This window comes from Neodiprion pinetum, chromosome 6, assembly GCF_021155775.2.
Source record: "Neodiprion pinetum isolate iyNeoPine1 chromosome 6, iyNeoPine1.2, whole genome shotgun sequence".
NCBI lineage: Eukaryota > Metazoa > Arthropoda > Insecta > Hymenoptera > Diprionidae > Neodiprion > Neodiprion pinetum.
The window spans coordinates 1,561,228-1,579,100 of NC_060237.1; the positions used below are offsets into that span (position 1 = coordinate 1,561,228).

At 44.4% G+C, this 17,873-nt stretch overlaps 1 protein-coding gene across 4 annotated transcripts in view; it reads right to left on the reverse strand.

The window, feature by feature from the left end:
- The window catches only part of kek5 (kekkon 5), a 177,425-nt gene that overhangs the window by 60,669 nt on the left and 98,883 nt on the right, over positions 1 to 17,873 (reverse strand). The window lies entirely within an intron of this gene.

Genomic DNA, 17,873 nt, shown 5'->3' on the forward strand with positions numbered 1-17,873 from the left:
TTACCCGGCGCGGGCGGTGAACGCCAGTCTGGACCGCGTCGTATCGGCCAAATAGCCGGGCAATTTGTGGTTCAAGGAAGGCTGTAACAGGAATAAATTATGGCCTGAGTGTGCGGTCGCGTTATACGTGGGTGGAGATGTTTCCTTGGTGGTTCGCTTTCGCCTGATTTCGTAAGCCTGTTTTCCAGGAACACCCGAGACTATCGTCAAATAATCCTGAATTCGTATCTTCGTGGAAGGCTGTTCGAACCCCTATACAAAATTATTATTATAGACGTATTTTAGCGCGATGCAATGATTGCCAAAGGCAAATATGACCGCAGGTCAGTCAGGCGCGGGTTTACCTTGGATCGGATTAATGGAACGGACGGATTAATTTGAAACGTTTGATACGCCCCCGCGTGTATTTGCCCAAACGCGAAACTCATTAGAGAATCAAAATTTGAGTATAACAATTCGCGGGATATCGTGATTTCGTCCTTCCGAAATCACTGCCCGCATCTCCCTTTCGGAAAATTATGGAAACGCGAGGTAAATTTCGCACGTGGAATTGTCTCATTCAGATAATTGTTACGCAACTAACGTTGAAATTGTAAAAGTCTGGTACAATATTTTCATCCTCGTTCTTGCCGCGCTGTTTTCTCTTTAGCCGATGTTACACTTACGCGTGCTAATTGCATGCAGGTGATGCGGAATTTAATTAAGATAGATGTTGCCATCGTCGAGTATCGCAGCGCTCGGAACAACGTCTGCCGCAATTAAGGGCATACGCGTTGCACCTCTCAAGTATACGAAGAATCGAACTTTTTTCGAACGTTATACCCACATGACACACCTATTCTAGGCCAACGGCGAGAAGAGAACACGGAGAAAAGAAGTTGCTCGTTAAAAGAAAACATTAGAAGCGATAGCGAAAATCATGCGAAAAAAAATTGGAACAGATATAGGTACATCACGGATGTACAACGTGTACACTGTAAGTACAGTTTTCGAAATCTGAGGGACTTTGACATGACGAATACTGGTTCAAGTTGATAATTCACAAGAGATCGAGGTCGAGACGCTCGTTCGAGAGAATTGGTAGTATTTCAGTGGTCCTACAAATCACGTAGGTCGAGAGAGAATAGAATAAGAAAGGGAGTGCGAGGGAGTGTGTGTGTGAAAGAGAGAGAGAGAGAGAGAGAGAGAGAGCAGAGTGTTCGTTTCAAAGCTGTTAATTTCACAAAGCGCCAATCGATTTGTTGAACGTCTGCTTTCCGCGAGTGCGGGTATCGGTTCTTCTACTGCTTAGATTAAAGTTCTTAGACTGTGATCGGGGAGAGGGAATCTCTTTTTCTCTCTCTCTCTTCGTTCCACAAAGTTTCAAAGCCCGCAAAGGAGGGAATAATCGTAATGTTGGAAAAGGAATCTGTCGACGCCTTAGCAGCTGTTAAGATCGTTAAGATTTGCAAATAGTGTCTTAGGTGATAATCTTAGGCTTCCGAGTATACAAAGTCCGAAAGAACCGCAGGTGTTTATAGATATGAAAATTGATTATGGTAAGGTAATTTTGGTACAGAGGGAACTTTGAAATTTTGAAAAATCGCGAGACGCGGAAATTCGAGAGTACCGGTTACGCGTGCGGAGAAAAGAATAGCTGCGGACACATCGTCGACGTAAAAGCTGTAGGTTCGCGGGTGTGTACATCTGCTACGCCGTCACTTGGTCCTAAATCAAGCGTGAAATCGCGGATATCTTTGCGACTCAACGCGCCGATTTTCCTCGATGGAATTTTTCCGAGATTTCTTTCCTTTTCTTTTTTTCTTTTGTCGAGGTTTTCTTCGACGCTTGCGAACGCAAACGGATGAACAGATATTTTGAAATTCATTTCAAAACGGTGTAGCAAGCAGCGACGCATGACTCGACGACTTCTCCATCTTTCGTTCCGGGAGACTTGACACATCATCTCCGTTTCAAAATATTCCTCCACCTCGCCTTCGCGTCGCCGTATATCTGTAATATATTAGGGAAAATACTGTACGCACATCTGTAGAAGAGAACCGCGAAATATTCAAAGGGAAATGAAGAGTACGAAGGACAGGGATAAATAAAGAAAAGAAAAGAGATCTGCGAAATTGGGTTTAACCCGCGGAATATTCCCGCTCTTGTCACAATCTTTGACACGTACACCTCTCTCTGCAGTTTGCCGCGGTGGATCTTCTTTTCCTCTTGGCAAAGCTCGCGTGTCAGAGTACAAGGAGAAGAAATGGCAGAGCGAGATGGAGTAAAGAAATGCCCGCGTTAAATCCGCGAGTATTACGCGTGCGGGACGTTATCTGACTACGGTGTATAAAAGCGGAGTTTGATTGATCGCCATGCACCCGGTACAACGTATAAGAGCGTAGCGCCGCTGCTGATTAGAGGAGAATTCCAACTTTCCGCACCTCGCTTCGTGCAAGTAATTGTTAATAATACACCAGCTCCGCATCGAGTAATACGCGAAAGTATACTTTTAACAATGTAATCGATAAGATAATCGAAACGCGAATCCAACGATTTTCACACAAAAATTTGAAGAAAACTTATTGCCAAACCGCGACCAATTTCAACGGACCAAAATTTGCACTTCATTTTCTCTCCTACTAGTTTCCGAGTAATTATACGTCCCTGAGAATAATTACTGTTGTACGAATAGCGCATTCTCAGAAAGTTATATTCTGCTTTGATAAAGGCCGCATTGTACGTATGCGATTGTCGACACGACCGCAGCGACCGCAGTTATATTCTGCGGTTTTACTCGCGTTGCAGAAACGTTCGGAATTCTTGTACCGGTGTGCTCATAGAACTCTGAAGATATTCCGCCACGCCTGTTGCTAAGTCGCAGAGCGGGAAACGCGTTCAAGAATAACTTTTGCAATCCCGTTTACGGTTATTCCGTGAATGTCTTGCCTCGTTATTTCTTTGCAATTTTTTTATAACAATCGCGTAACGTGTGTGTCTTGTTTTGATAAACTTGGATAAATTTGTAAATTCGCGCATACGTAAATAACGTACTACGTCGTGTTACATACAATTTCATTCAACGAGTTTAGACAATTTGACAAACATTCATTCTCGCTTAGGCGTGACGGCTGAAACTTCAACGTCCCTTTGTTTTGAATTCCTCGACATTAACAGCTTTCACCATCATCTCCGTCGAAACACCGAGAGACCGAGCCATTGCCATAATTGTTACTTATTCGCTCGAATATCTTGACGTTCCCTAGAATCTGTCTGAGCACTGAAATTCCCCCGACATTTCTAGACTTTCCAAAATTCCACGTTTTTCACAGCAGGTCGCAAACGAACTCAAGCGTATAAATAAAATATCAAACCATAAAAATTTGTCTTTCATCTTTTACCCGAAGCTTCGCCTCTCGTAATACTCCATACGTAATTCAAAAATATCTTTCAAGGGTACAAGAGACGATCTTAATTTCTATCTCGGCGGTAGGTGAATCACGTCTAAAAAAATCGCGCGCATTGTTCGTCAATGTCAACGACTCGTCCGCAGAGTTTATCCCGCAGGGCGTCGAAGTGGATCGAGCTTGCGGATTCTCCCTGCTGCCACATTTCTCATTACACCGTGTTATTAGCCGGTGCGCGGGTTTTAAGGGCGCGGGTAAAAGGGGGAGGGGGGGGGGGGGTCGGGGACGAACTCGTCGAGGAATGAGAGGGACGTACGGTTCGCCGGTTGTTAAGGAGTTGAGTTAAGGACCCACAGCGCCTTCCGAGCACCCTCGGCAAAAGCCATTTCCGCACGGGGAGAGCTAAATTTCAAACAAGGTTTCTTCCCGTTTCACCCCTTTCTTTTCGCCACGTGTGACGCAGTGAAACATCTGTGAATTCGATCAGCCCTATAGCCGTACGCGTGGGTTCTATAACTCTCTATTAAGCTAGAGACGGTGACAATCCGGCCCAGTTTTCTTCCTCGTCTTCAGGTTTTTTGTTTATTTTTATTTTTTTTTTTTCCCCCGTCCTCACTTTCTCCCCGATTCTTTCATTCTCCGCGCGATAGTAGAGAAGGAAATATCTTTTTCCTGAAAGGATCTTTTCCCGAAAATAAATCGGCCGAAAATAGAGACACCCGGCCACCTTCGGATCCAGAAGCTCCAGCAGCTTCGGCACCCTCGACGCCACCGCGAGATCCTATCTGAAATTCACCCTCGCGCCATGCGGCACGTGCCGAAATCCAATTCGCAATTATTATTATACTTCTTCTCTCCCCCCCCCCCCCCCCCCCCACCCTGCCCCTCCTCCACGCAGCCAGTAACACCCGAATAATTGACCTGAACAGAACGCTACCCACTCTGATATTAAATCGGGTATTTTTGACAAAGATTTTTATTACTCTTTTACTTTTTCAACCAGTCGCACGTAGTTATACGCTAAGGTGTATTGCGAACGGAATGATTGTTCGTTTGTAAAACCGTTCTCACGCGCGTACAGAAAAATGGCAAGTAAAATTCAATTTTCAACACTCGCAGCTATTGTGGCTTTATTTTCGTTCAGTCATTTGAATTGTACCTAAACATTTTACAGTGATTCAAATTCAGGACAATTACATATATTCAATATAACAAATTACTCCGCGTTCGGGACAGATGAAAATCATTCAACGAATCACCTCGTTGTTAATAAAATTGACTCGAATAATTTTATCCGCTCATCGATGAAAATTGCGGTCGTTTTTTCCAAGCAAAAAAACATCACGGAACGTAAAAGCCATATCTCCTACCGCGGCGGTAACACACAAGGCATATTAGTAGACACAGTTGACCGCATAATCGGTGAAAATAATTATTTTCAATCACACGATTGCCAGAAATAAAATTGATTGGCGCGAGGATCGGAAAAAAAAAAGAGAGGGGGACAAAGTCGGGGGTTGATAGGCGTTATATACGAGCATACATACACAGGGGTATATACGTATATAGACATATATATCGAGCTACTTGGCTATGCCACATCGCATTTTCAACTTGGGAATTATTCATGTCACGTTTCCCATATTTTATGCCGGATTGGCACCAGCCGCCGATTACGAGTGAGGAAAGAAGAGAAGACGGAGAAGGAAAAAATGAGGGAGGAGAAACGGAAAAAGAAAAAAAAAAAAAAAAAAAGAATTGACGTAGAAAATGGTTAGCTCTAGCTCTGTGTGCGAGTGTGTGTTTGTGTATGTATATCGCACGTTGTACACAGTTGCCTGCATCGGTCACCCCGACTGATTATCACCAAAATGCAATTCATAGTCGCGCCCGCACTCGGGAAAGTAATTTCATTCGCCCTCTACTCCGATTATATTACATTACAACAGTTGCACAAATAGAGTCTTTCAACCCCCCTTTTTTTTTATATCGTCAAATAATCAGCATTTTTTCTCGCCTTCGCGCTTTTACACACTTGCTCGCCGAACAAAGAATTTCATTATCAAATACTTTCGAAGGATTTTCTGTGAAATTGTTTTCTTTTTTTTTTATTTTCTTTTCTCCACCGCAATTGACGTATCTTTACACGAATCCGCACCCCGCGGTGTAAGAATATACGCGGCCGTTGTACGTATAACTCTCGGTTCAACTTTCAACCCTAATAGAATGGGTGTATCCCGACGTAAAACCGTGCGCGGGAATAGTGGAGGATTTGGATATTGGATAAAGGAAAGCTCGGCGATGCGCGGAGTGACTGATTTCTGTTATTTCCTTCGCCGCGAGGAGCTTTTGCACTACCTACAGTACGTTATACACGCGGGGGATCGATCGATTCCGCGCGCACAATTTTTGCATCCAGCCGTAAAAGTGAAAATAAAAAGAATCGATAAAGGTACGCTGCACTAGTCATTTCCATTGCGAATATCCGTAAGCGTGTTAGCAGCTTTGCGCTGCTACAATGCGGTATTGCAATTGCTTCTCAGTCGGCAAAGCGGGGCGGTGAGAAACATGCAGGACATCCCGATTGTGTAACCCGCGGGATCCGCGTTATATACACGTTATATGTGTACATGGAAATCGTGCGACGTATAACAGGAGGTGGAGAATTTGCCAATTTTACGGTGGTCGCTTGCCAAATTGAAAATTAGCGAAGCGTCCTCTTCAAGCAATATATCCGCTGCCGTCACGTCGTTCGGGTTTCGTCAATTAATTGTCATTGATAAATTCCTCGCGAGAATACATCGAGGCCCGAAATTCACCCGCAGTAAAGATGCGAGCCTCGAATTTCCGTTGGAAAAAAACAAAAAAAAAAAAAAAAAAAAATTAGCACAAATGGAAAAAAATCGCAGCTTCTTTCGATTATGCGCAATTTGTTGTGATAAAAATTGTGATAGATCGAACATAGACGAATATCCTCACTCCGTGGCTTCGATATCCAAGGATCCGAATAAAAAAATACCGCCCTTATCCTACACACAATCCCCCGAATCGAAATTGTCGTTTGCAGCATAAAATTGCACGTATGAATCTTGGAAGCGGGCAACTCGGGGTGTTGTTATACGCATATCACCGCATCGTATCCTGTGTTATGTATATCGCCGAAAGGTATTTTAGTTTTGCAATTTTCGCGTTATTACGCGTCTGCTGTATTATACATGTCCGTGATGCTCGGGACTTTGCCCACCGTGCGATTTTAACGCAAGCGATATTGCACGCCATTTCGCGATTCTGCACTGCGAGAATAATGGAAATCGAGCGTCGCGCGCTGCACCTGATTTATATAATCGTGACAAATCGCCGATCGACAACGTGTAGTGTAATAATAATAACAACAATAACAATAATAATAATAATAATCGTTGCTGAATCGTCGCGATTCGCACCAACTGATTTGTACCAGCAAACTAATTGGTGTTGGAAATGGTAGATTTTTACAAAACTCAAAAACTGAAAACTACGGGAGGGGGGTTGAAGAAATTTAAAGAATTATTAATAGGTATAATTATAGTCGTTGGATTGAATTAAAGTGCAAAAATAGGAAGTGGGAGTTTCATCAAAGAGAATGGAAATAAAAAATAGAGAATCAAAAGAAAACAAGAAGAATTGAGCAAAGAATAATTAATTTCACAATTTATATCCGACGACTCAAAGGTAAAGGACGCATCCAATTATGCATCAAGAACGAATTCTTTTTATCCTTTTCTTTTTTTTTTTTCTTGGTCTGCCTTTCGCTCCGAACAAAACCAAGCTGCTGCTACACGTTCAGCTTTGCGAAAGACGTGGATTACAAAGAAGGTTAAAACGGCAAGAAAATAAACAAACATAAAAAAAAAAAAAAAAAAAAAAAAAATAAGACGAAAGCACAAAGAAATGAAGGAATGAAAGAAAAAGCACCATCACTTTGAGAAACGTGACCCACACTTGGTGGAAAAAATTACATTTTAACGTACATCGTTGCATCCTGGTATTATTTAAATGCAAGCCGAGAATAATCGAGCACATAGAACGAGAATAAGGAGCCCAAAAAATTCACTTTGAGAAATATTTTCGATATGAAATAAATATTATTCCGGGTGTGATATAAAATTGCAACGGTCGGTTGAAAATTGGAAAAAAAAAAAAACTGCAACGTGACACATTAGTCACAAGTCGAAGACGTTGTTTTTCATCTCTTCTGCATGCTGCACATCCCGTAGACGCTAAGCTCAGGAGTTTCGTCAGATTGCGTCTGGCGCTTCCCTATTTTTCTCCTTTTTCTCAAGATTCTCGATTTCTTGGCATTCGATGAGCAACCCTCATACACAACGTACGCGCAAAGTTACGGCACGGCGGCTACGCGTCCCGTATTTCAACGAGACGAGGACCCAGCCGGCCCTGGGGGCCCCGAAACCCCGGGGCGCCGAATTCCCGATCCACAAAAGGTACGGGAGAAAAAAGCGTGCCGCATAATTCCTCGCGGATAAAGGGATAAAAAATAAATAAAAAAAAGGAAAAAAAAAGGAAAAAAAAAAAACAAACAACAAACGACAAAGGAAAAAATACAAAGAAATACGAACGGAGTTGAATTTGAGGAATCACGAGATTCGTGTACCGAAATTTTTCCTTCAGTGCACTGCCTGAATTGAAATTATTCATTGATACGGCGACGTTGTAAACGCCGCAGTGTATAATTGAGGGTAAATACCGAACATATTAGGTACAATTCGTTTTTTAGAATATACAATTAATTGAAATATCGATTTTCACAACGCGTGACCTGGTCGTTTCCGTTAAAATATAACAGCGGTACACCTGCGGGATATGTAGAAATAGGTAGCGGTATGTGTACGCTATGGCCGCACGCGAGAATTTCGTATAGTCCTATCGGCTCATGTCTTATACGTGGATTATTTCATACATATAACATATATATATATACATATACATGTATATGTATATTGCAGTATGCTAATAATCATACCGCCCGCGCTATTAGAATAATGATTTGAAAGGCAAATTCTAGGCCGTAAGATACGTATAAATGTACGTGTAGATATATTATATTTATACATGTGTATGTGTGTATATATATACATATGTATACACATATACAGGGCACAAAGCAGCGTAACACGGTGTAATGCAAATTATCATACTTACAAGATAAGAACACCGGTGTACATATAACGTACGCTATCTTAACCATAAAGTACTTGTCACCTTTCGCAGCGTCCGGAGGGGGGAATTGGTGGGAAAATGTATGGTAAATTTCCCGCTTCTTACCACTTTTCTTTCTCGTCTGCTAGATCGTTAGGTTTTGACGAGAAATTCACACGAATCGAATGATTGTAGGTACTACTGACAGAAATTGTCGCGCGCGATCAGTTGTGCACTAGGATAATTATCTACCTTTCGCTTTCTAATTTTAACAACAAAGAAGAAACTTGCCGCGAGTATTGAAACAAAAGAAGCGTAACGAAGGATTTCATTAAAAGCGTTGAATTTTCATCCCCTGCGAATTTGGTAAAAAGAACCGAATTCACGGGGGTGAAACTCGTTTCCGACCCCACGCCGCGTGTCGCCCGCTACCGATGGTTTGGTAATTTTGATCCTGGTTCGATTCACATTGCAGGCAGACCCCGCCTCTTCTGCGTCCTGAGCGTTCTTTGACACCCCGGATTTCGGTAACGTGACGGCAGCTTCGATATCTGCACAAGATTAACAAAATATACCGTTGCACTTATCGGTGAAAGTGAGCCGGATTCAGAGTCGGAGAAAAGAAGGAGGAAAAATGAGGGGGAAACTGTTGAAGGACAATGTACAATCTTTGTACTTGGAAATTCGTGGTTTTTTTTCCGCCTCATTCTGTAAAAAGTTGTAAGAGAGAAGCAGAGAGAGAGAGAGAGAGAGAGAGAGAGAGAGAGAGAGAGAAAGAAAGCGGCAAGAAAACAAGCAGGAGCTTAACTTAATATTTGGTATTTCCAGTATATTTCCGATCTATTTACCGTGGAAGCACGATGGAAAAATTTATCTGCAAACTTGGTGGAAATTGTACGAGACGAAAGTAAAACGAAGAAATAACGACGGACGGGATACTGCGGTGGTATAACGAACCTCGAACAAAAAGAATAATGTATATGTATATTGTGTATATACACGTAAGGAAATCTCTCTGCTGCAGAGAAAAAATTAGTTGAAAACTTGAGGGATTTCATCGAGTACTCCATACTGCGCCGCGCCATAGTATTAAAAGCTGTATAGGTACGAAAGGTATACGTACATGCATACGTAGACGTGTACGTACTACGCTGTATTAATCGAAAGCCATAGAGGTAAAAAGACGGCGGAAGAGGGATCTTCGATTGAAAGGAAACCTTTAAAATAAACAGAGATAACAAGATCGATGGGAAATTACGATTCCGATATTACATTTTCATTGAAATTTATCTGACCAATCGAATCTTGCGTAAAAAAGGCTGACGAACAGTCTTGCGGAACAACAAGATCTGTACAAGAGAAAAACAAAAATTAATGACAAGCAAAAAGAAAGTAAATAAATGGCATGGAAAAAAAGAGGAATAAATAAATAAAAAAAAAAAAAACACAGAAACGAATCAAAAGCTGAGGGGCAACGAAAATCCGAAACAAACCGTGAAATTAATGAACGAGTAAAATTTATAACCCGCCACACATTTGTCGTCCAATTAATTATTCAAAGCGAGCCAGTACGCTCCGGCAGGACAGCGAGCCGCTGTTCGGGTGGTCGAGTATTCCCGTTTGCAAGATAGATGACTCCATGTACATGCACACATGCATACGTGCGTACGTATATACACGCACGTTTCAATTGTCACGTATAAGTCGTACGTAGCGCGTGTGCGATGTAGATAGTATGCATAGGCAGGCCGCATGCCCCGATCACGTGTACGTCACTCGTGGTTGTCTATAAGCGTGGGGCAAGAGTGCGGTTCAACACTTAAATGTTTAACCTATAATCAACTCGAAAGGATCGTGAGGGGGGAAAAAAAGAGAGAGAGAGAGAGAGAAAGTTGAAAATAAAATTTAAAAAAAGGAAAAAGATCTCAGATTCGGGAAGAAGCGGAGAGAAACACACACCCGTAAGAGTCAAAGTTTAAACTGCGCTGCTCGAGATCTGATCGGTAGCGGGACTTTGGACTCGAAAACTTTTCAATTTCCCCATTCTTATTTCTTTCTCATTTCCCACCTTGGCTACTCTTTTTTCGCCAATTTTTCTCACGACCAGATCACAGGGGTGAGAAAACGTATCGCACCGTCGCGTCGTTTTATATAAATATGTGCCTAAAGCGAGATAGAATTGAAGAGGGTTGGAAAATATTCACGGTATATACTTCCAATCTCTTCTTTCTTCGTCTTGAATATGTTTTTCTACCCTCGTCGCTGCAAAATTCATAAGTACAGTTTTACTCGGATTGAGAATTCGTCCCTTGACTCTCCGTTCGTAAGCTCGACCGACGATGCTCTTCCAGAGGAGACAAAATTCCAGGAGGAATTGCAGTCGGCGTGAATCGAGGCGCAGCAGGAACAAACTCCCGGTATACCGAAAATCCTGGCGTTGATCCTTTCAGCGGTGTACACGCAGTTTCCCGCATAAATCATGTGTTATTATATTCCTTCAACCGGATGCTTTTAGTTTCATTCCTTTCCTTTCTCTGTTCTCTGGATCTTAATGGATCTGACCTTCTCGATTTTTCCCCAACGCGTGGTATCGATGCCCCGCTGATCGGTCGCATCTCTCCTCCTTTTCCTACACTCTCGACAACCCCAAGCGCTTGTCCTGCTGCACTACGCTCCGAAACCTACGAAGCTTTTGGGTCTTCGAACAGCATCGAACTGCAGGATCATGGCGAAGCCGAGGGTCGCGCTTCGTCTTTGCTGCAGATCAACGGCGGGTCTCGAGAGTCGATATCGCCGCTCGTAAGGGGGGTCGAGAAGGAATGTTGATGTCGAATGAGCTGAATTAATGGATCTACGTCAGGCGCAATAACAGAGTCATCACCCGCCGGACTCGTACTGGCTCTGCCAGGTTCGCCTGACTGGCTGTTTGCCCGCTGCTTGGCTGCTTGCCTGGCGTTTCTCACTTCCCGACTTTCATCCCCCACCCTGCCAGGTTTGCAGGGTGTTTTGCAGTTTGGTGCGCTCCCCGAAGCCTTCTTGGTTAATTGCCACCGTCACTCCGCCTTCGAAATGAACAACCCGCTCGGCCGGCTTATATGCAATCCGGAATCACCGACCACCGCTAATTTTCGCATGTATTCACACACCGCCCCGGGAACCGAGTTCACTTGTTATGCATCCGATCGGCCAAATTTCATTACAATTATGAAGAACGGCTCGTTTGGTGTCCACGATTATCGCGTCACCTTGTTATCATTTTCGGTTTTCGGTAACATGTTTGATGAACGTGTCTGTCTATACGACGAAGTCTAGACTCCTCGGATCCCACAGGACTCTAAAATACCTTGTCGATTCAACATTGTTCAACGATGAAATAACTTTCATCGCTAATTATTCAATTAGTCTCCACACAAATCGCGATCAGAAAGACTTGAATCCGAGTTTCTGAACTACTCCGTTGATCAGTGCACGCGGTATAAAAACCTTTAACCTTCCAACTTTTCCGCCCGACGTCGAAAAATGCTAAATCTGAGGAAAGTGTGCAGAGAAATAGAGACGCACACGCAGCCTAGGTTATAACCAGCATCCTCCACTTATCCATTTTATACCAGCACGTTTCACCGACGACGGTGATAATTTATTCAAACCGTGTCAAGTGTCGGTCATGATATCTCGAACGTCGCTGCATCCATAATGCAGGCGGTTGTTCCTACTCCCTCTCTCCTTTCGTCCGACATTTTACTCGGAGGTTGCAGAAAACTGGGTACTGTCGTGAAAAAAATCACAAAATACAAATAAAAAAAAAAAAAAAAAAAAATAAAAAACCCAACAAAACACAAAGTACAGGCTGAAAACGTGAAAAAAGAAAGAGTCTATACGCGGATAATCTGTCGCGGCACGCGAGCTTAGCGTCGCACGGTTACAAGGTAGGGTAGCCTCGATACACCTCGAGGGAAATGAAATAGAGCGGTGGTACGAATTAAAAGAGAAGCTAAATATACACGACTAATAACCGTGATGCGGTAAACGTTACGTGATGCTCACTCGTCTGGCGCTCGTTAATCCCCCATCACGTCTCCATATAATTTTCGGATGAGCTCGAACCGACGCGACGCGACGCCTAATAATCCATATGAACCGGGGCACCGCTGCAAACATATCGGCGGCCCTCTGTTCTCCAAAATTCGAAGGCCGAGCGAGGGTGGACGGCGATCGGAATGTAGCGACGGCCTGCAAGGCTGCCAGGAAAGCGGCAGCCGGCCTCAGTTAAGGGCGTATATCACTCGTTTGGTTACCCCGTGGGATTTTCCCGTGTTAGCTCTTCCATCTATCCGTTACTATGTATATATGCAGACGTGTTTCACACTCGGTCACGTCGCTGGCGGTCGGGGGTCGTCCCACCGCTGCCACCAACGGTGCCGTCGTATCGACGTTACAAGCTTAAGCCGCTTCCAAACCACTCCTCTCAAATTTGAATAAGTGTTTTTCATCGACGAGGTGGTGGAAGGAAGAATTCAGGTGGCAAAACGAGACGAACGGTTTCAGGCTTGATCAATTCTTCTTTGCGTTACGGGACGTTTTTTTTTTATTTTTTTTTTTTTTTATTCTATTTTAGTTCGCCGAAAAGTTTTCGTTCTTTAACCGGATGGAATAAAATCTCACTCTCGCAGCACTTTGAGACGCTGAATCGTGACTCGCGCAAGCTTACCAAAGTTCGCGCCACTTGGAACACTCGCTCTCGTTACTCTGTGCAGAAATTCGTACCAACCAACCAACCAACCAACTTCGGGGTTTAACACACTGCTCAAAGCGCGCACAGAACTGCAACTAGTCTGCAGCATCGCGCCTCGTTTCACGTAACAAAGTAAAATATACACATCGCACCGCAGCACCAGCAGCAGCAGCAAGCTGCAGGGTTCTCTTGGTCGGAGGAACTGCATTCGCCGCGGGCTGTTCGTCCCGCCGTACTGCTCCAAGACTAGCCGAAACTAAATCAAACTTGATTACAGGGTATTCCATACGAACCTGAACCATGCAGCTGATTAATTTGCAATTTTTCATCGACATATCCGAAATGCGAGATCAACTTATGCGGAGGAGTTGAAGGACAAGGAAGAGGGAAAGTAAGCCGAAGTAAGCTCAAGTCCTCTTTTCGTTTCAATCAGCCGTCTTACCACCGAGTACCTGGTAAGGACGACGACGCGACAAAGACGAGACTCATCGTCGGTGTGAAAAGCTCATTTGGTATTCTACAAGGATAATTTTATTCGAATCCATTAGACATGGCGTCAAGCGTCGCGCCGCCGTCGCGACCGTTCCTCAAGTCGCGGTAAACGCAGACGCTAATATCTCATCTTGGCTTTCTTTCTCTCTCTCTCTCTCTCTCTCTCTCTCTCTCTCTTTCTCTTTCTCTTTCTGCTTTCTCTCGCCCTCCTTATCCAATCCTTTTCTCTTTCCCGAAACAGGCCTCCGGCGCATCCGAGGACGCGGAGCACGTCTCAGTAGCGCAATTAGGCATCCGTAGCGTCGTCACCGATCGGTTCACGGCGAGCGCGTGCCATTGAAATCATTACTGGCGCTTTGTGTCTCTGCACGCGTGAATCGTTACGACGCGAGGAACGACGAAATGTGAGGGGACGAAGACTCTTTTCATGTGGAAAAATCTCACACGTTATACATGTACAAGTAGGTAGGTACGTACGCCTGTAACAAGCAGCTCGGTGTCAACGCCGAGTGGTATTTTTTACCCGATCCCCGATAAGCCGCGCATGCCGCGGCAGGCGGGAAGCTCCTCTCGACCCAAATTTAAAGTTGTCTACTTAAAAGTTTTCATTACCTCCACCCTCCTCCTCGACCCGCCGGGGTGTTATGCCGAGCTTGATCGAAGATATAACTCCTCGGCGAAGCGAGGAGTCGACTGTATTTATACGTATGCTGCCTCGTCGAGAATCAAATAATCCAGCTTACAGTCGCACGTAGGTATTATTATATTCTATACGTACCAAAGTCCAATTAAAATATCCTTCGCAAATTGTAAATTTCACCTTATCTGGACTCCGGCATCATCGGGGGTGAGAATTCGCGAGTTCGGGTTCGTCGACTTCGCACGATGAAATCGCTCGGCGGCAAAGATTGGAGTGAATAAAAATTAAAAACGTCGCCTAAACAAGACATTCTGTTTCAGATAACGCGGCTCGAGTCGACCGATATTCGTAACGCGTATTGTTACGATCGTTTCGACAGTTGCAGTAGTAAATTTAAATTTCGCCTTACTTCGCGTCAACTCGCGATTGGGAATATAATCGCGTACGGATACGTATGTGACGCCTCGGTTTAAATGTTGGGAGGAAAAAGTCTAGTATACCGTAATGTGCGCATGTGATACACAATTGAATATAGAAAAAATACAGGCGGATTTCGTTTTTCGACCGTTCAATGGAAAAACGGCGAGATCGGGAAGCATTATTTTATCCTCCCCGGCGCTCATCCTCTCTCTCTTTCTCTCTGTCTATCTCCGTCTACCTCTTCGCCATTTCAACCTTAGTCCCAGGGGGCTATTCGTGAAGCAGTTATTTATTCAAATTGATGAACCCGAATAGCAGGGGCAGAGGAACGTTGAACGTTGAACGTTGAGCGTAGGATTACCGGTTCTACGTTAGAGACTGCTACAGGTATGCTATAACGTGAATACCGATTCTTCGTTGCCAAAGTGTAGAAAAGAGGGGAAAATGCAGGGTCTGCTCGAATCGATTATTCGCAAAGTGGGTTAATAAATTATCAATTAATCGTGGCTTCAGCTATCTCTCCGCCCGAGTCGTACCGCATAAATTAATAATAAATCGACAAAGAGCTGCAATTTATAATAATTATGCATGAGGGCAAAGGAAGAGAAAATAAAAGAAAAAAGAAATAAAAGAAGAAGAAGAATTTCGCCCGAGCTCAGAGACCCCGCCAGAAATTGACCGCGTGGTCAGAATTGTTCGATCTTGTCTGCACCGCGGTCGTGGTGGAATTTTCACACCGTGTGGTAACATTCCTCGACGACAACGTACCATTCCAGTTTCTCCAGCTCCCGCGTGTCAACAGAAAGTAAAAATTTTCAAATTCCTCGTCTCTGGGTCGGGTCGACTGACCCAAAGAAAAAACGTTTAACAAAAGACGGTAAACCCCCGCATATGACACGAATACCCCGTATGGAAAGTGTAGTGAATGTTTGATTACAAAAAGAGACGAAGTGAAAATTCCCAGTAATTTTCAAAGCTTAGGCAATATACATTATACATACGTACATAATATGTATAAATTAATTTCCCTTTTATTTACTTTCACATATTCTTGCAGCCCTCCACTCAGGTTCCTCTGTTTTGCGTAAAATTGCAACAGCACGTGATCATAAAAGAATTTACGATAGGGGTTTATTTGCAATTCCAGTTCCCCGAGAGCTTCCAGCAGGGGGAGGATGGAGATGGGGTTTGGGGTCAGATCGTGAGCGCAAAGAGCCCTTGGCCAACCAAGGTCCTCGAGCGGTTCGCCCCGGTCGAGTGTCGTGGAGGGTGGTTTGGATTTTATTAATTCCAGAACGACCGCACAACGCTTTTCGAGGAGGGACGGAAAGGAAGCTGTTGCGCCCGGTGTAGCGCCTTTAAGACGACGATGAGTACGGCAAGCGTCGAGGCGTGTTCCATTATTCATTCAAAGGGCGAAGAATAAGGGAGGGGCTGAGAATAACTCGCGGAATAAAGAGCGCGACGTCATTAAATTATTTAAATTCTCATTCCATCCCTTGCGCGCAATCAAATTACATTGAACCGAAGGCGCTCTTCGTTTCGTTTCACTTCGGCCCTGGGATTGGTGCAGCCGTGCAACCGATGCACAATTTTGCAGACAAATGGGAGGACGGAGAGAAGTCAAGGTCACGCGGAGAGGGCGAAAAGGAGGAAAGCTGGGCTCAGTTTTCACTGAAACGAAGCTGAGGGTGGAAACGGGGGAACAAACACGCATCGTTGCCACCCCCCAAAGTTTACAGGCACGGAGAGAACGGGGAGGTTTGCGTCACGCGGTTGCGTGCGAGGCCTTCCTTTGTCGATCCGGCTGTCCGAACCTAGAGGTAGGTAGGTAGGTAGGTAGGTAGGTAGGTACGTGAAAGGAGAAATGCGAAATGAGAAAACTAGAAACAAGGAGCGAGAGGTATACCAACTCGTCGGACGAAACTCCTGCCTCCGCGGCTTGGCACGAATTTCCCAAACCAAGACGAATTTCCTCGGTCTCGCTCTCTCCCGCTCTCTTCTCGGCCAAATTCCGCTACGCACCTGGGGCGTTTTCAATATCCGCTATTGCACGAAGGGCAACCGCCACCCACATACCCCAAAACACAATCAATACTCGGGAACCGACAAATTATCTCTGGCTCTGCTTATCCTCCCGATGATCCTTCAAGACGCACTAGAGCCTACAAATATGACGTTTCATATTTAAGAGCACCGGAGTCCGAACTGACTTTGATAAATGGTCCATCCGATTCCAGGTGTTATTTGCTGCATAGCGAAACTTGACTCATCTTCGAAACGACGAAATTAAACAACGGTATTCTTTTCGAACTATTTACCCGTTCCGTGTACTACCTCTTATACTCGGAAGTAGGAACCAGCTAGCGATATTCATGGTTTCCGAGAGCTCAAGATTCTATCGCAGAGCTTCGCTTCGCAAAAATTGAGATACCAGTGGCCTCTTACCTCGCGAGCGAAACTCGACCCCGAGAATCGTGGCCGGCTAACGGAAGTTCCTAGGTACCTTGAACTAATAACAAGCTGGACTAGCTTGTTTTGGAACGGTGCACAGCTGGACGGTTCGCAATATCCGCCACTGAATCCACTCGTATCAGTTTCGGAGCTACAGTCGACCCTTGCGAAATTTATGCTTGGGAAATTTCGCGTAGGACTGTCGACAATCCGTTATTTTCATCGCGCCACATTAGGACTTCCGCGGCATTTTCGAGACTCGGCGTAGCACGCGTGATACAATTCGAAAAAAATAAGTATTACGCGAGATATTCGGTCAGCTTTGAAAGCCGGACCCATTAGCCTGCAGCCCCGAACCAGCAGTTAATTGACTACTTTCCTTCATCGTGCTATTTCTGCTGTTAGAATTTATCGCTGCCCTGAATCTGGCGTTATTCAACGCTGAGAGAGTATGTTGGTGTTGGTTGCCAATCAAGAAACACGGCATAAATCATCTTGCTCCGCCTAGTGCGCCGCCGTTGATGCATTTTACGAGTATGAATATTTGTGTGCA